Source organism: Camelus bactrianus, chromosome 12 (genome assembly GCF_048773025.1).
Source record: "Camelus bactrianus isolate YW-2024 breed Bactrian camel chromosome 12, ASM4877302v1, whole genome shotgun sequence".
Classification (NCBI taxonomy): domain Eukaryota; kingdom Metazoa; phylum Chordata; class Mammalia; order Artiodactyla; family Camelidae; genus Camelus; species Camelus bactrianus.
The window spans coordinates 22,781,938-22,802,404 of NC_133550.1; the positions used below are offsets into that span (position 1 = coordinate 22,781,938).

The 20,467-nt window shown below is 38.0% G+C and overlaps 1 protein-coding gene and 1 non-coding gene across 3 annotated transcripts in view; one reads left to right on the forward strand and one right to left on the reverse strand.

Annotated features, from left to right (window-relative positions):
- PDZRN4 (PDZ domain containing ring finger 4) overlaps positions 1-20,467 on the reverse strand; it is a 322,740-nt gene that overhangs the window by 233,428 nt on the left and 68,845 nt on the right. The window lies entirely within an intron of this gene.
- Positions 13,243-13,315, forward strand: TRNAA-CGC (transfer RNA alanine (anticodon CGC)). The gene has a single exon. It is a non-coding gene; the product is annotated as a tRNA-Ala (tRNA).

Sequence of the window (20,467 nt, forward strand, 5' to 3'; positions counted from 1 at the left end):
AAAGCAAAAGGAATTCTTCAAATACTGAAGATCTGAGAAAAGCTAAGTATATTCAATACAAACCACTAGAAATCCTGAAAATGGGTACCTAGAAAACAAGACAGTATATCCTGAGGGATATAATGTCTGTCTGTCTTTCCTTCCTTATCATCTCAACCTTCCCCCCACCCCACCGCCTCTTTCAAAGAAACACACAGCCAAACATCCCCAACAGGCTCCCGGGGGAAGAAGTTTGGGAGTTATTTTGTAGCAATCATCTACAAGCTAATAACTGTCAAAGGACAGAGATTATATCAAAAATAAGGTCAACATTCAGAATTGGAAACAAAAATAATCTGTCCTGATAAGAAATTCCTCTTCCGGATAATTCAATACTTTAAAAATAACAGCTACCCCTTTCACCTTGAAAGCTCTCCTGCAGATAAACAGAAGCCATAACACAGAACTCGTGTTTTGATAACCTTGATCTCTTGAGTCCACTGTCATTTCAAGTTCTGGGTCTAGAAAGACATTTATTTTCCCTGAAGCTTTCAATAAAGCACAAGGAAGTCTTAGAAGATATAATAGCTCTGAAGGATCACAAAGTTATACTGCAGAACTACACGAAGTTTTCATAATGATTTCTGTGTACAGCTGACCAGTCTGTGAACGGCCCGGGGGAGAGCTGACAAATATCTTATGGCTATAATAGGGAAGGGAGAACTCTTGAGGTTTTTATTTCCTTAATGCACACATATCCTGGGGCCAAATGAATATCTTTATTAGAGGCCATTTCTCAAAGAAGAGATAATGATCACAAGGGAAAAAATAAAGCCTGCATATTATGAAATACTTCTAACATAGGTTCAATTTTAATTGGGGGCATTTCTGGGTGTGCCAGGCAGCTTACTGAACCATTTCACATAAAAAATATCACACACACGTGCACACACACGTACATAAATTGTTAAGGTTATTTCAAACCTTACTATTGACTGTCTGCACTTGAAATATTATTGAACTGTGATTCAGGAAAAATTAATTCTAACACCGAGTTTATCAGGTTTTGTGACGTCAACATATCATTTATGGCTAGAGTGTCTCAGTTTCTTAAAGTGAATGTACATGATTACAAACCTCCTTATTTCAGAAGGTTTTAAGAAGAGAAAAATATATATCAAAACAGTAGTTAAAAGAACTAAGCCAAAGCAATGTGACATTGCTATTACTCTTACATAGAATATGTTTACTAGTAATGTATATGTAAAGTTGATATGATAATATACATTATGTATAAAATATGATACAAATGAACACATAAGTTAATAGATAATATATGCTTTATCTTGGAATAATACTGGTAGAGGCTATTCAGAGGTCAAAATACATAAAACAATTAAATAAAAATACACGCATTAAGTCCATTTTTTAATGGGGTATGGTGACATGCATGTATTTTTGAAAGATACTTTTGTCCAAGAAAGTACCATAAAATAGTATTATCTATCAGATGTTATTCTTGCCTTACAGAGATGAAAAACACAAACTGTACAACATCTCAATATATAAATATACTTAAATGGCTTTTAGTGGCTGAATTTGCTGAGTCTGTTATTGTGAAACGCAAATATACAGTGAAATATGCTTTGAAAACAAACCAATCTGAAAACATAAAAGCACAGTAAGATGATTTATAGTTGTTTCCCATAAAATTAAATAATTTTATCACCAGAAAATATACTCTGAAAGTTCTACTCTTTAAGAAATGACATTAAAAAGGGTGCAGCAATTCTGTTACTGAAAAATAAAGCATAATCTGCTATTAACAAAGAGTCTAAGGATATCCTATAACCCTCAGAAATGCAAATATTACAAAATACATAAATAAAATATGGGAAGGAAAAGAACCAGTTTGGATCCGAAGTCAGAGCCAATAAATAATTAAAATAACTTCACAAGTTACATACGTGTTCACCAGGAGCATCCTAAAACTCAACAAATCATGCTGGTTTAACAGATTACAAAAGAGGAGAAAAATCTGACTCCTAAACAAAGCCTTGAGAAATGAATGTGTGTATGTGTGTGTGCGCGCAAAATGAATATATATATATATATAATACACACATATATGTATATATCTCAAAGTTTTGTAATTGCAGAAAATTTCAGTCTTTCTCTTTTTTTAAACTTTCCACTGTGAACCCAAGTACAGGAATGTTTCAGAGAAAGTTTTTGATTAATTATATTCACAGGTTGAAGCAGCTAGAGAAGACGGCTTGCTCTGCTCATCTATTTTTAATAGTCCTTTGCCCTAGAAAGTTATATAAAATGAAGAATTCCTCCAAAAGCCCAGGGTCAGTAGCTGCTTATTGCTCTTACTGAAGGATGCATGGAGCATCTGACTCTAGCCTCTGAGAGAGTGCTATTTGGATACTGTCAGAAAAAAAAGTGCTGGAAAGCAACAGGAAAATTAGCAAACGAGGCCAGAAGGTGGGGCATGCAGGAACTCACAACAGACTGGCAGAGAATGAAGAGTGGGTCCTCAGAGAACTGAGTTTTCACCAAAGCAGTTCAAAGGACAGGGGAGGACAGATTGCTTTCTCAAAGAAAAAGGAATATGTTACCCCAAATCTTATCTTTTTAATTGAAAAAATAATAGAAATTCAAATGTTCATCTGACCCACTTATGTTCCTTTCAAGAAGACACTGTGCTAGCCTATTTCACTGGTTTGGCTCATTTTAAAGCCCTTTAACCTCATTTTAATTTATATTCTAGCTCCATTAGGTACCATTTCTCATCCAACCTCTTATCAGGTAATTTGTAAAGAAATCTACCACAAAAAGCATATCATCATTTAAAAATTCATCAGGCAACAAATAAAATTAAGCTTAAAATGCATACAGTGTTATCATAAGATAGGAGGTCTGTACAGATGCCAAATTAAAACATAAACTTCAGTGGCAATGCAGCTATGACATTGTCAACAATCTTCCAAGTTATTAACTCAGGATTAATCAACCAGGATAGCACATTCTTAGCCAGGAAAACAAGAATGTGTCATGTTGAAGTAGTAAAAGTCTATGAATACATAAAAAGAATCTTTAATCTGCAAATTGTCACTGGGAACAATCTTGAAATTCAATTCTTAAAATATATATTTGAATACTCACATCTGTTAATAGTAATTCTTCTCTGGGATGAAGTTATTGGGAGTTTTAATTTCCTACATTATTTTTATAAATAGAAATGATCACTAAAGTTTAAAAATGATGTTTGAACTAGAAATTATGTATTGGGTTTCTCTGCTCTGTAGGGTAGACCAGGAATAAGGTCTGAAAGGCTTAGTGAAAAACAGTAACAAATCTGCTTCAGGGGACTGTAAAGATGTCACTATCTCACTGTGTTATAGGAAGTCTAACGTGGGGGGATTCTCCAAACTACTTAGAAGCTGCTTTTTTTTTGGAATTTCCTCCCCATTCTGGATTCCTATGTCTCTTGAAGTTTGACTATAATTAAATATTACATTTCCTTTTTAACCTAACTAATAGTTAATTTAGTCAAAACTTTTGTACTATTTTCCTCATAATAAATGGCTGTGTCTGGGTATCACACAAACACAGCTGAGGGAACAAGTTACAGGGGCACAGTTTTCCACTGAGCTTGGCTTGAGAATGAGGGGAAGGAAGGATTCCCTCCTCCCCAGTGAAGAGGAATATTGTGCCCCATCGATGGTGCTGGGTAAATAGCCTGTATCTTAACAAACCATTTTTTCAATGTCTTACCACTTTTTAGGCTAGCCAGCACTAGTTGACTGTCTGGCTCAAGTTTTAATAGTGTGAGAATGAATTTAAAAATAAGCTTCAGAGAACAGGCTTTAGTGGGTATATTTGTTGGCAAAAAAGTCACAACCATAAGCAAAGGCACTGTGATGGACTTCACAGCAGTGAAGCTGGAGTGGGGTCAGTGCCACGGCCAGAACCAAGGGACTGGGACGTGTGATCTCCTGGGCTAAGGATTTTTTTTCCCCTTCTGAAATTTCTTTTTTCTTCTTGTCTAAGGATATTACCTCTGTGCTATTTAAAATTCAAATATTGGAACATTATGATCAAAAAAATTTTTTTCCCTTGCATTCCATCAACTACTCAAGTATGCTCCATTTTGTTTTTGTATATATTTTGGGCCATGCTTTTCTTATAGAGTTTTTGATCTTGTTTTCTGTTGTTTTTGCTTTTGAGGGCTGTAGGGGTATTACATCTTTTTTTGTTTGTTTGTTTGTTTTATTTTTCTGGCCTTTGTAAATACATTTCTTTGTCTTGCTGAGAAAAAGAGAAACACATGCCTTTATAGTTAAAAGCTTCTAGCTTCTGAATCATTTATCTTTAAATTCAGTTTCTACTCTGCCCTCCTCTATTGTATGCTTTCTGCTTGACTTGAGGACTATTTTTTGATTTATGGATGGCAACACAGGAGTTTTTTGGTAACTGAATTCAATGGGCTGGTTCCAATGTTTCTTATAGATCAAATTTTCCTCTTTGTTTTCATGACTGGTTAGAATACACCTTGAAGTAACTTCCTCAGAAAGGGTGAGTGGAAAGGAAACTCTTTGATTCTTACAATTGTGCAATTGTCTTCATTTCGACATCACAATTTATGGAAAGTTTGATTGAGTGTGGAATTCTACTCTGAAAATGATTACCTCTCAAAATTTGAAAGGATTGCTCCATTATCTCTGCACGGTTACTGATGAGAAATCAGATGCTACTGTGATTTTTACACCTGCTGACTACTTTTTTCTTTCTGGAAGACTTGAAGCTCTTTGAAAAAAAGTTCATGTCTTTACACTGGTATAGGAAATTTTCTTCTATCATTTCTTTGATAACTTCTTCCCTTCTATTTTCTCATTTCTTTACTTTCAGAATTTATGTTAAGGATATTTAACCTCCTGAGCTGATCTATTCTTTTCTGTCTTTTTTGCTCTAAAAGATCTTGTCAACTTTATCTTCCAAGTAGAACAGACTTTAAAAATCTTTTTTAAATTACTTTTTGTGTTTTCTATGTTTTTAAAAAATATTTTACTTTTTTTGCTCTTGTTTCTATTTTGAGTTTATATATTTACCCCTTATTTATTTTAATGAGGTACTGGGGATTGAACCCAGGACCTCGTGCATGTTAAACGTGCACACTACCACTGAGCTATATCATCCCCCACAACTGACTTTCAAAAAATGTTTTTATTACCCTGTTTTTAATACACAAGAGCTCTGCTTTAATTTCTGAGTATCCCCCCTGGTGAGGTGTGGATCTTCAAGCTCAGATTCAAAAGGAGATAATATTTAAGTTAATCAAGTTTTGATCATCTTTATTTTAATAAAAAGCTTAGTTTAAAAATCACCCTATTTGATATCATAATATTTTAAATAATTTTAAATGTTAAATATTTTAAAAGAATTATTTCCCTTATTTAATAATCTTCATAAAGTCATAACAATTATCATATTATTCTTACTTATACACTTATTCTTTGAAATCAATCTTGGAATTTATAATTCATATAAAATTATTAGTGGAAATTAATCCTTTTTTAAAGAGAGAGCAAGTCAGTATGTTAAGTTCAGGTTTTGTTTGATATCATGTAGTTTAAGACACACAACAAATTTGTAAAACATAATTTACAAATGGGAACAGCCTGAGAGATGGCAAGAAACCCGCACCTCAAGCATGATGAAGTTAGGACTCGTACCCAGATCTGTCTGAATCCAAATGCTCGTGCCGCTCCCCATAACACTATACTGCAAAGACAAGTGGAAGTTCAAGGGCACAAAAGACTAAAATGAATATTTTGCCCAGGAAACACATACTCTTGTGATACAAACAAACTGTAGTGGGAAAAAAAAACCTATAAAACTCTGAGCATATTTATGCAAACATCTTCAAATTAATCCAAGCAACACTATTGTTTATTGCATGGCACGTCTTTGTAGAATACTTACGAAAAGGGAAGACAGACCCTTGCTTATTTGTAATGGTCATATTTTCCAGCTTCGGTATTTAGCATTAGAAACTTGTTTTATTGGCTTTATTTTGCGGTACTGTATCATTCTTCATGACATCCAGAATGAATAATTAAACAGGTAACTGTGAAACACTACAGAAATTAATTTTAAGAGGACAAATGGGATCAGGGAACATAGCATACACTGCATTTTACTGAAAACACCTTCAGCCATTACACTAAATAATCCATGTCACATCCTCTGGTAATTTCCAGGGTGATTTCCTTTTGCCAGGATGAATTATTTCCGCTACTGCTTGGAGTACAACATACTAGGGATATGCATTAATGGCGAGTTTACTTTTTCCAAATGGGAGGGGGGCAGTTAAAAAGATCTAAGGAAATCCCCTCAAAGGCTGGCTCCTTGCCGTGACACTTATTCTAAAGAGTAGCAGAGAAAGTAGGGAGCTGCTTCCGGCTTCGTAGAATCCCAGGTGAGAGCTCTCAGCCTCCGTAGAGCAGAAGCACAGACAGTAGGGGAGAAATGCAAGGACACGGGGATGGAAAATGAGCAACAGATCGGTCCCCTGAGTGGAGGCTGTGGCAGACACAACACCCTATGTGCCCCAACTTTCTTCTCCTTGACAGCACAAGGAAGACGACCTTTCCCAGAACACTCTACACCTAGGTGGGACCTCATGACTGAACTCCAGATGATGGAATGTGAATGGAAATCACAAATGCTTCTTCCAGGCTTGCCCAGAAGACAGTTGGCGTGAACTTCCACGTTCCATTGTCTCTCCCATCTACCACTCACCACCCACCCAGGCTGAGCAGCTGGAAGCAAGGACTCTAAGATGGCATTGGAGCCACACCATGCAAGGACCCCAGAGTTCACAGCCCTATGTTAGCAAAGAGCCACCAAGGAGAGCTGCCTGACTAGGAACATTCACCCTGGACTTCTCATGAGCAAGACATAAATATTCACTGCATTAAGTCACAGAGATTTGCTTATTACAGCCCGTAGCTGATCTGGTCAAACAACAACTCTGTGGGACATATTTTCCAAGGTCACTGAATCTTGTTAAAGTCACATGTAATGTGCCACATTATTCTCCAAACTCCCTAAGGAATAAAGGGAACAGGGAGGCATCATGCTTCCAGACTTAGAAAGTCATTTTAAAAATTGAAAAGGAGTCTCAGGTGCCCCATGATGGCCAAGGTGCTATCATATATTCCTTTTTTTACAAATTTTTTTGGGTGAGTAATTCTATTTATTTAATAATGGAGATTGAACCCAGGACCTTATGCATGCTAATAAGCACATACTCTACCACTGAGCTGTATCCTCCCCCCATCACATATTCTGAAGAAGTGATTTTCTGGGCCATTTGGGGTTTGAGGCACTAATTCCATGAAAGTAGTGGCAAAAGGAAGCCCACACACAGTCAGAAGGCATCCTGGAATGTAAGGATCAAATGAAAAATATCCCAAATGATGGCCTCAGAAATATAATGAAATGTGATAAGTGAACATCTCTTACTAGGCTGTTTACTGCTTCCTTTTTTGATCCTTGTGCCTTTGCTATTGTCACTTCCTGCACACACATTATCTTCAGCAACATGGAACGAGCTCTTTGCACATACGGTCTCCATTCCTAGCCAACCTCTATAATAGTTTTTTGCCCCTTTGGTAAGAATGTTTGAGCCTTGTGGTGAGAATTACTCTCTGTAGTTGGTCCCTTAACTCTGTTTGGCCCAATTTTCTCTGTTTCTTTGTTCACTGCAATTCATAACTTCATGGTCACAGCAATGGATGACATCTCTTCTCTGTCTAAGAACCATTATACCTGATCCAGTTTTTTCTCTCACCCTTGGTACTCACGCTTTGATTTCCGCGTCAGCCTGCTGACTAAATGTTTCACATACGCTTAAGCTACCAAACACCACCCATGTGGACGTAGACCTCTTTGGCTTATTTCCCCAATGCCAGCAGATTTTTGACTGTCCCAGTCCTGGCTTCCTCCCATGAGTGGTGCTCGGGGTTCCCACGATGAGACTCTTAGAAGAGTTGCATCTAAATGCACCAAGTCTGATGTAATGGGAATTTCCATGGAGAAAAAGTAACCATAGTATCTGCCTCCCCTGCAATAGATCTTCCTTCTGGAGCACAAAGTCTCCTGTCTCCTTATTCCATTCACGACTCCTTTTCATACAAACCAAGACTCTTAGATCTAGCCTCACTCAATAACTACAAATAGTACATGACTACAGTGTACTGAGCACCCCCTGGGCTTAAGGGCTGACTTTTGGCTTTGGCAGAATAGGATGAGTTATATTCTAAATTATGTGACACATAAAGAAAAGAATATTATTAGGCATTTTAAGTCTCACATAAACTCTAAGAATCATTAGTCCCAATTTGCAGATGATGAAACTGAGATTCAGAGAGTTTAAGCAATGCCATCAGGTTGCTACAGCTACTAAATGAGAACACTGGGAGCTCAACAGTCCAAGAAATGCTTCAGTGTTCACAAAGTCCCTCACCCAGGCAGACATGTGAGGCAAGGCTATGACTTTCTTGGCTTCCTCCATTTAAACCTTATGCTCAAGAAGCATTTTTCACTAGAACAAATGATAGTGTTGCTGATCACTAGTATCTCGGAAATCAATCAACACTTTCAACATCCATAATATTCCTAGTAACCAAGTGAAATGAAACTTTAATGTCTTCAATTTAGATCTGTACAAAAAAAAAATGTATAATCCAAAAAAATAACAATGTTTGGCTATCTTGGAAATATTTTGTAAATTCTATCTCAGAATTTACATTACTTTTAGCATGTTTAAAAAAAGCAACTTTGCCAACAAGCAAAATACATCCCATTTCTTAAAAAAATTATTCTTTCATTTTAAATTTATGCTTTGTCTAATTTAGAGAGAGATAAAAAATAGAATTCTTTTAAAAAGTGAATCAAATTATTTAGAATCAGAAAATTATACATTTTTAGAAATAAAGGTGAGAAGCCTGAACGTACAAGAGGAGGTATCCTTGCAAGATTCAGGGAAAGTAAGGAATTCCGGATGAGACTTGTGAGGAATAACAGGAAATTTCTTTGGAGGATTTCAAATGCCTATTTTCCTGGGATTAAGGTAAGTATATATAATTAATCCTCAAAGATTTAGTCTTCATCTATTTCAGAATTATTATTCCATGAAAATTCATTAAGTAATATCAACATTGGATTTTGTATTTATCTACAACTTTCCCCCAAGTTAAAGTGCTTGTATGCACGTCAGAATGTGTGTGTGTGAGTGTGCGTGTGTGTGTTTTAGAGAACACGTATATGAATGCATAAGCTATTTTTTCTAAGAGTGATTTTTTTCATACATATGTGGAGGGATTTTGTTTCTTTTACATTTTCCTAAATAAAATGGCAAAAAGGAATTTCACAAAAAAAGTGTGATAAATCAGTGACCTATTTACTTTTATTTTAAAGTGTCATGACACAGAGTAACCAGCTTCAGAAGTTCTATTTTCCAAACAAAAGAAGTTTGTGAGTAAAAGTAGTTTAAGAAAAGCCTCCATCAATGATGTATAAAATTCCCTATGAAAGCGTATTTGGTATTTTGCTTTGAATTTTTTTTTCATCCAAAAATGTGTCCCATAAGTAGAAGCCATGCATGTTAGCCAACCACAGTGCTTAAATCATCTTTTATCTGAGCTGATGGTAAGGATGCTAAGAGGATTCTCTTTCAAAGCACAGTGGATCTCAAACATCAAATAAATCTCTGGCTACACATAAACGCAAAGGAACAGCTCATCGGTATTTTCCAGGCACCACAGTGGCTTTTCACAAATAAGTAGACACTCTTAAGCTTAATATTTGAAGGCATGCCCTGTTTGGTGTCAAAATTTTCAACTCTTTCATAACAATCAGCTTCCATCATGCAGTCAAAATTCTACTTTCTTCCCTAAGGCACGCTCACCAAGCAAAAGGAAGAGGTAGGTGGATGGAAAAGGACTTTGCACAGTTATTTTCTTCACTGTCTCCTATCTGGAAACAGACAGAAGGCATCTGTCTTCACAACTGCTGTCACCATCCTGTTCCATGCCTTCCTAATCCCTGTATTGGACCACAGCAACCTCTTCAGTGGGAGCCAGCTCTGAGGACCCACTGGTGCAGAACGGAGGCCACAGAAGCCATTTGAAATGGGGCGAGCCATGCAGTGCCCTGCGAGCCACACCAGTTACATATCTGCTTCCAAATGAAGTCAAGTTGATGTGTTCCAAAAGGGCCCCCATCACAGAAACACTGGTTTCCTTAGAAATTGGCCATTTCTAGGCAGCTCAGCTGGTGTGCTGCCGCTAATAGTTCCTGCATTTTTATTTCAGGGCATGAAGGAGCAGTGGGCCTGAACTGTTATTTCCCACCTGTTTCAACTGAAATATTCTTCGGGATTACATGATCTTTGGTTTGAAAAGCATGCCCCCTCCACATTGGTTAATAGACCAGTGCATTAAAATGCACTATTATTATAGTTTTATTATTATATATTTATAGTTTTATGACTCTAATTAGTTTGAATGTTCAAAATGGGCTTAAGTTATAAACCATGCTATTACATCGCAGTAAATGGGACTGTGTGGCTGCATCAAATCACTGTTCCCTTAACAGTTCAGAGATCAGCATGAATTTACTGTATGGATGCTTAGGTCAAGACAGCAGAGGCTTGGTAAGCAATCTTATGCATCAAAAAGAGTTAAAGTTGGGGTGGAGGGTGTAGCTTAGTGGTAGAGTGTGTGTTTAGCATGCACGAGGTCAATCCCCAGAACCTCCATTAAAATAAATAAATAAATAAATAAATAAATAAATAAATAAATAAATAAGCAAGCACGCCAGCCTAATTACCTACCCCCCCAAAAAAAAGAAAAGAAAAAGCTAAAGTATTTTTCTGAATTAATTTACACAGTTGTAACATAAGAAAATGATAACAAAATGAAATACATGTCTCACCTTCTCTAGAACAGCTGTTAATTTCCATCTAGTGTTTCTTCTAATTTTTTTCCAATCTCTGTTACCATATGAGAAGAATTGTAACATGTGTTAAAAAAAAAAAGTGTGTATTCTCAGCCTAAAGAATGATTTTAAATTGGATCTTTTGTACATACGTACCAACCACCATCCCTACTGTTATTCTAGGAGAAATGAATAAATACAGAAGAAGGCTTGAGGATTCTAACAAAGTCTATGTAAGCATGATTCCTGAAATCATGTACTGCCAACTGAGATTGGCTACCAACTAGGCTGGGTTGTCCCCTTTCAAATGACATTCAAATAATGATGAACTGGTGGCCAATGTAGCTCCAAAACAAACAAACAAACAAACAAACAAACAAACCCACAACAGCTCCTATATAGGAATCTATATTTTTAAGAGGATAAATAAGGCCAGAAAGGACTTACTGACTTCTCATCCATGCAAAGATAACGGAGGGGCCAGGTGGTCCCTCTGAGAGCGGTTATACAGGATTACAGGACTACTTTGATTTTTTTAAAGGAAGCCCTGCACCATATTGCAAATAGAGACACGAAGAAGAACTACAGTTCCAATTAGTACAAAATCCACCGCTCCAGGCGATAAAACAACAGGCAGCATCACCATATCGATACCTGAGAAATATTGCCACTTGTTATCTGACCAAATCGCTCACTCAGAACATTACCCAGGAGAATCGGAGCTGATCTAAAACCCTTCAGAAACCATCCAGAGCCGTATGGCACGCTCTTCTTTCAGACCTCAGGAGGAAAAGTTAGCCAGAGACTCCTGACATACTAAAATGATTTATCATCACAGGGCTGAACTCATGCATCGTGCTTTACAACTCTCCTGGCAGTCCAGGGGAGAGGCGGCGTTTATTACCTACAGTACATAATGCCCGCTGAAGAGCTCTGTATTATTCATAAGACTGGCTTTTTTGTGCCATCATAATGTTGATAAATTATGAAAAAATGCATATTTTATTTCAATTTATAACGTATTGTTGTATACAGATCCATACATCACGCTGCGGCAGGCGGAGCGAGGATTGTTGCTGACAGCTGTTGACATGCTTCAATAAAGCCCAAACAAAGGGGCTTCACCAATAATCCTGAGTCACAACTAGCATCCCAAATAAAAAGCCACTTCCTTCTCTCACCATACTTCGAGGGGATTTGCAGAAATGTCAGTGAAACTTTGGCAAAAGCCCTGAGAGATATTTGTAATTTTTTACCCAAATTCACCAAGGTCGGGTAGGGGGGCGTCTTCTATGTTAAACAGTAAGGCTGCTGTGGGAAATGCAGGACCTCACGTAAAAAACAGAAAGTTTACTTTATGAAGCAGAGTGTCTGCCAGAGTTGGCTATAATTTTATTTGGTGTCTTTCTTTTCTTGCTTCAGATAGTGAAGTCCCTAATTCTAAAACATATTCTCAGAAGGTTCTTAAAAAAGACTAGAGATTTTCCTTGAACTCAGACTTCTTAGCTAAAGTTTCCAATTTTTCAAGTTTTTTTTTTCCCCACATTAAAATCATCAGACTACATGGCCAAATGGTATTTGGATCTTTGCAAATAATTTAGCGATTTCCTTTTATAGTCCCTGTACAAAGAAATAGTTTAAATGTAATGAATACAAATTAATTTGGAGTAATTGATACGTTTAATAAGGGTGAATTTCTTTTAGACATCAGGCATTCCACTGATACAATTTTGTGCTAAAAATGACTTAGAGCTCATCAGTTTAACTAGTTCATTTTGCAAATGAGAAATCTGAAATGACAATTCAAGTAATCTGCTCTACGTTACGCCTCTAGCCGAGCTAAGATTAGAACACATACAGGTTTGTCTCCTAATTTAGTCTATTATTCCAAGTGACCCTTCTGGAGTTTAAAATGTTATTTTATGTATAATAATATTTAATGATTTAAATAATATTTGGATACAATTATTTCTATTATATAGATATAGATAAATTATATATTGAAATATATATTACAACGTCAAAACATGTTTTTGCCTGGAATCTTCTGCAGTGGCTAGCTAGAATGAGACTACAAAAGCTACCTTAGATGTGTTTTTACATCTCAGTAAGAAACATTTATTGATTTAAAAAACTGAAAACAAATTACATTATTTCCAAACCTAGATAACATAAAGACTACAAAAAGCAGGTATGAAATAATAAATGATTAATATGGAACAAGGTGACATATATCCTAAAAAGTAGTGGGGAGGGTGTAGCTCAGTGGTAGAGCACATGCTTCGCATGCACGAGGTCCTGGGTTCAATCCCCAGTCCCTCCATTAAAAATAAATAAATATACTTAATTACCTCCCCCTCCAAAAAAACCCACAAACAACAACAACAAATAGGAATAAAAAAAATTAGAAAGCAGTTTTTTTTTAAGTACACTGTCATTGTTCTGTGTATGTGGGGTGTCTCATCACTTGTAAGGTGACTCATTTATCATGAAATTGTAAACTGCTGTAATGAAATTCATACTCTCTCGCTGTCTGGTGGATCTTCTGCAAACAACAGCAATGCCCCAAACAAAGACTCCTAGTGAACACCCGGCATTTACTCTTCTGATGTTGACACATCCCTGCACGCACCCAGAGCACCACCTGTGCCTCCGAGAGCCGTGAGAGGACCAGAAACTATATTTAAACAGAACCTGCCTTTATTTAATGCAACAGAATTACAGAAGAGCCATTGTACATTAACTGTCTCACAGACCTTAGAATCTGTGCCCAGTTTATCCTCCAACCAGGTCAGGGATACACTGGGGAAAGCTTCTGAAAAAATTCAAGTCTCTAAGGGGCGTAGAGTGGGGCGGGGCAGTTCCCCCACTGGTGGTGATGTTTGCCATGAGATGATGTTTGCCGTGAGCTCGTGCCAAACTAAAGTTGCCTGTAAAGGACAAAGGAGACCTTCTGAGCTATCAGCACCTTTGAACCTAAGTCAGATTTTATGTTGCTGTTTTCTACCAAGTAGGATGGTTGACAAGGATGAACTTCCCTGCACAGGGATGGAGAAAGGAAGCCTTCAAAATTTAAAAAAAAAAAATCTCTGTATGTGCCTTGCACATGACCTTTTATTCATCATCGTAGTCTCTTTACGCTCTCTCCTCCACACTATTATGATTACCTTCAACTGTTTGTCTCCACAAATCTCCTTTTCCTCCATCAACAGCATTAGTGTTCACATATACATGGTAATCTGTTTGATTTTCACATTTTTGGTTTTAAAAATGCACATTTCACACATAGACTGGACCCAGGTTCAGTTAATAATCTCACCTGAGGACCTAAAAGACTTAAGACAAAAAAAATACAAGCTTTCTCTACAGAAAGCCAAATAGAAACTAATTAATTCAGTAGCAGTTGCTCCTACCTATTACTGGGAATTAGCCCTTATCTTTCAGCACCACAGCCATCATTTGTTATATACAGTGAAGGTTTGCTGCTTCTCATTTGGCTTCATAAATTATGCCAGGATGCTTTAGCAATTTAGGTTTAATAAATGCCTACTTTGTATGAATAAAATCAAAGCTAACTAGACAACGTTTTGACAACTTTCTTTCTTTCTTGTTTGATTTGGCACTCTGAAATACTTTTGAGCCAAAGGAAACCTTAAAAGTATCTCCAGTTGAACATTCTTATGTCATAAAGAAGGTGACATGTCAAGGACCTTTGATTTGCTCAGTGTGACAACAGAAGTGACACTCAAACTTTATCAGCCCCAACACTTGGAAGTCCGTGTGGACCCAAACCCTGCAGGAGACTCTGCCTTCTCTCCGTTGAGATTCACTAGACAAAAATCCTAGCACATCACTATTTCATCACTTATTTTTCAAGACCCAGAAATCCTCCAGGGTTACCAATATGACAGGATGTTTAAAGGGGACCCGCTCTCACCCCACTTTTGGCTGAAGGCTCAAAGGCTGAGATGACAGCCTCGGTCCCCAACACCTGAGCAAACACAAGAGCACCGGGTGAAACTTGCAAAAATAATATCCAACAACACACACTGAGACCCTTAATTCAGTCCATACTTTGAAGAGATTAGCGATTGGAGGAGCCAGGAAATGGGTCAGTTTGGACAGAGTTTCTTAGGGGAGAACTGTTGGAGCACTGCCTTGCCTCCCCTGTCCTCTGACTTGTAGCCGGGTAAAAGGAGTTTTAGGGCAAGTCCACTGGAGAAGGTTAACTGAGTGAAGTGGGGAGTTCTGCTGATTAAGAGACCGTTTTTCTAATTAGGAGGGCTGAGGCCATGGGACTGCTTTGACATTTCCTGGAAATTAACCAGCCCGCCTCGCAGGTTTAGAGACAGCAGAAGGAAAAATACTGCTTTCTAGTGCCCTCTACTGAGTTCTGCTCTTTCAATGTAATCGTTACACAAAGTAACCTTTCGTGAAGTCAATAAACCTGTTCATTCAACAGACTGCAAAGATTAACGAACGCCTGGACATTACCCCATCTCAACGATTAACTTTTTGCACACAAGAAATGAAAAAGTCTCCCTGCATTTGGTAAAAAAAAAAAAAAAATCATGCTGGATAAAAACATGACAACTTTGCTTTTCACTGCACCTTGCTCTCCTTCATGGCTTTTGAATTTCTTGCAAGACTCAGTTTGGAGGATGTAGCCAATCATGGCCCTTATTAAAGCCACCACTCCGTGCGAGTCCTATTACCTTTACAAGTCATGCATATATCAAAGGGTAAAAATGATTTTAACTCTGAATACAGCCAGGGAAATGGAGGAAAAGAATCAGGCAAGTGTCTGTGCAAACACACTGAGTGCCAAAGGTCCTGCTGACTTATGGCCACAGCTTTTACATTTAAGAGAGCCATTAGCATAATTGGCTTTTGGATCAGACGAAGGCCATTAGCCTTAAATTCTTTGCTGAGGACTAAAATGTCTCACTAATACCCCTTTTATGCTATATTACCTTTCACTTGCTCACATAAATTGTCTTCCTTTCTCCCAGGCATCAGAAAAAAATTCATTTTTATCCATATGCAACTTCTGTGTGTGAATTCTATCCGTGGTCGCTAATCTACCGAAGAAAAATGGATTTCTTACAACAAACATTGCTTTCCCTATACACCGAAGAGCGGCAGAGTAGCCTCCATCGCTGAAACAGAGCCATTCTCCAACCTTATTTCAGCTGGAGGGTATGTGTCCGTTCTAGGAGGAACCTAGGTTAGTGTCGGCACAGCTGGAGAGCACTGGTAAGTCCAGGTATTCTGGACTTATTCTGAGTCGGTTATCCACCTACCTGGACCAGGTGAGAAATCACCACGGTGAGCAGAAGGTGAAGAGGACACCGGGAAGAGAAGGCTCACCATCTGTTTGTGGACATCACACCTGGGCTGTGAATTAAGCACCTGAGCTCACAGTGCTCAGCGTCAAAGCTGCCTCTTCCCTCGGCGGGGGATCCACCACCACAGCGCCTCTGAGCTAAGATGTCCACCCGACACGCAAAGGCCCCTGTCAGCAACAGCCCTGTATTTCAAGGCAACAGGATTTTACATTTTGGTATTCTAAATGAACAGAAAACGCTACGAAAAAGGAAAAGGCTTCATTTGATGGGAAGCAGTTTGGGGCTCAAGTTCAGATGCGTGGGTACCCTGCCATCTGCTGGCTCTCGTGTGGAATGTTCAAAATTCCTGTGTACTCTCATTCCAGGGGTTTTCAGAATTTTTCATTGTTCAGCTGGATTTATGAAGTTGAATTTTTTTTAAATTACAAGTTAAAAGAAACTACTCAATCCATTGCTAGAAATGAATCTTTTTTTTAAAATAAGTTTTATTTTCAAATAGATTTAGATTTAGAGAAAAGTTGTAAATAAAGATTTCCCATATGCCCACCCCCAGTTCCCCCCATTGTTAACATCCTCTGTTAGTCAGTGTGGTACACGGTATACCTGTCACACCATGTAACAATCTTGATACATTGTTATTAGTGGAAGCAGACGTGGAGCTTTTAAAAGAGTAAATGCTGCTGACTGTGGTTATCCAGACAGAGATGCAGGGTACCAACCACGGACGGGTAATAAGAGTAGCTAACATACCTGCTTGGCACCATGCTCACTGCTTCACATACGTCATCCCACATAATTCCCATAGCAACCTACAAAAGAGATGCTACTTATTTGTTATCCCCATTCTCTTAATCAGGAAATTAAAGCTCCTACGTGATGCCAGCCCTAACACTGTAACATTTGATCGCAGGCAAATTTTATTCAAAGACCTCCTTATAAATTTATTGCAAGGCTGTAATCAATGAATACATTTAGAAGTGTCTATAGCACATACTAACTATAAAATAGTCCCTAAGTCTATCTGAGGACAGACTCTACTCCTTAAGCCACTATAATATACTAAGGACAGTTCTTAAAACACTGTGCAGCTGCCGGCTCGGCTTTTCTTTTGTAGAAATTATTTTCTCTTATGGTGTCTACTCTCTGACTCTCTTGAATGAGGTCTGTGTTTGGCTGTTTTTTTCATTATCACGCCTCCATCCCCCTGAAATTTTAATAGCACGGTACATTAGTACACAGGACATTAGATAGTACATAGTACATTTTCAATGCACACATCTGTTTATATACCATGGTCCTTTGGAGGGACATGAACCACTGCAACAGCTGTTTGTTTGTTTGCTTGTTTGGTTTGTGTTTGTTTTTGTTTTTGTCCTCCAAGAACCAGTTTTTCTCCTTTGAGACTAACAATCATCCCCACTGAAAATATTTTAGACCCATCACACCATTCACCTTCTTAATAATTAGGAAATTGCTGCTGGTCACCTCCATTTACTGAGCTAGACGTCTACATCCGGAGCTTCCTGTGCCGGTCACCTAACCTGTACCCAACTCTGAAACCCATAAGTACTCTCAGCTCTCACTATGCTCACAGCCCTCTGAATCACCCTTGTTCTTCACATCAAGCGTCACCTTTTCTGTAAACGGTTTCCTTAGGTTCAATTATGCTGTTTCTTTCAACAAACCCCCCTTTATATATATCACTGTGAACCTTATAGTCAGAAATTAAAAATTTTTTCTACTTTTGTGGTTCTTCACATCTGAGATTGAATCCTCTCTCCTTCACTTCCTATACATCCATAGCCTTGTATAAAATAAAAAAGTCCCTCAGGTTCTGGGTTTCTTTTTTAATGTCTACAATGCATCCTTATAAAATTTCAGAGGCGATAAAGAACAGATACCTAGCTTAGACCCTAGCATGCAGTGGGTCAGGGTGTGTATCAGAGGGAATCCATTCCTGCCTCCCTGTCACTCCATGAGCTTGCTTTTTCTAGGTTTACTGTTCAACCTACTGCACAACTGATGCCAACCACTTGGCCATTAAACCACTTAATGGGAAAGCACTGAATAGCTGAATTTTTGGCCATGAAAACTAAAAAAAAAAAAAAAAGTCAGAACTTACATTCCAGTGGAAGAATTTCCAATGAACTGTTAAATATACAACACAGCAAGTGGCGAGAGTACAATGAAGAAAAATAAAGCAGGTGTAGACTTATAGTAGGGCGAGAAGGCTGATTTGCATAAGGAGATCCGACAGGGCCTATCAGAAATGTGGACTTTTTATCAGAGACTTGAATAGAATGAGGAAACGAGACCCACGGTGCTCTGGGAGAGCTGTCAGGAAGCACACCCACTCTCCTCCCAGAACTGCCTCTAAGGTGATTTGACCTCATGTCAATCAGGGGCCTAAGCTTGGTCACGAATCCAAACGTTGAGCATCTTAGTCTAAGGCACAGTTACACGGCCACTTCAGCTCTCCAGGCTGACCCTGACCCATTAACTAGCCTCTAGTTATGAATCTACGTGATCACACTGTTAGCCAGTAGTCCTCTGTCTATAATCACTCAGTGAGAGATTCTGCAAATATCTGGATGAATTCAGAGTATTTTTGTCTACCACATTTCCCAGGGTGGCTGGTCAGTCTAGTGCTTTAATGAAAAGGGAAGGAAACTCATCTTTCGCTGTCTTCAGATATTTAAAGGCCTCATGCTGTAGGACCTCAGCAGGCAGGACTCAGATCAGGGCATTCTGGTGGCAGGGAGACAGTTCTGGAGTAATATAAGGAATCACTTTCTAACGGAGACATCTGAAGAAGCAGCAGTCTGTGCTCCATCCCTGACTCAGGTGCTCAAATGAGGTCCAGGGAGCCAACAGGCAGATGATGGTGGACATCATATAGACTTCAGGTGGTCGTTAAGAAATGATGTCTAATGTCCCTGAAAGTCTATGATACTATTCAGTTGACCCTCGAACAACGCAGGTTGGAACTGTGCAGTTCCACTTATAAGAGAATTCATTTAATAGTTAAGACTACAGCACTACACCATCCATGGTTGTTTGAATCTGCAGATGTGAAAACCTGAACGAGAGAAACCTCAGAAACAGAGAGCTGACTGTAAATTATACGTGGGTTTTTGACTGTGTGGAGGGTTGGTGTCTCTAATGTCTCAATTGCTCAAAGGTCAAATGTATTTGCTTCCAAAGTCTTCTCTCATTCAATCCTTTTACTAATTCAAAGCAAACCTTTCTAATTTCAACTAAAATGTATTCACTAGCACAGAAACAAGCTCAGCACGTAAAAGGGTTTCCACTGATAGATTCAAATTTACATATTTTATTGCAAATTGCACCTTGATGCCATGTCAATTTCATGTTTTAATGGATTATTTTAGATAATAATTGGCATTAAAGACGTTGTAAAGTCACTAATTTTAACTACATAATACACAGAGCAGTTATTAATAAAATATATGACTGTTCTGTGAAGGGATAAAACCAATTCTTCCTAAAGGAAAACACCAGCCTTTCCTACACTCATTACTATGACCTACTTTTTGACATGTGGTTACAATTTATTCTCTACCACTTACTGGTGATGTGGTCATCTCGGTTCAAAATGAGAAAAATAAATAATGTACTCACTTAAAAGGTTATATGAACTTAACTTACATGCCATTCTCACGTAGGAGACGAGACCCCTTTTACGACAAAGGAAAGGAAAGGCAAAGGGAACCCCCTATTTATATGGCTGCTGACCAAGTTTGCCTTCAAGGACTTACACTTTAGGTCAAGACGCATTAAGAAAAATGATAAATGATAATGGAATGACATTAAGGAATAATTGCTGAACTAGTTCTTTGGCGTCTGCTGCGGTGAAGGTAAATTTAATGATAAATTGCCTGCATTTGGTGGTTTTCCACTACAACGGGGCATGTCTTAAAATCAACCATAGTTTTTATTGGTGGAAATGACAAAATATTTTATCAATGAAAAATATGCTTTTATATTCAGTCTTTTTTTTTTTTTACATGTACCAAAAAGCTCTAAAATGACTATTTCTGGTTCAATAGACATTTTCTTCCATGAAATATCTCATGCATTTGTTTCTGCATCAAATTTAGAATAAT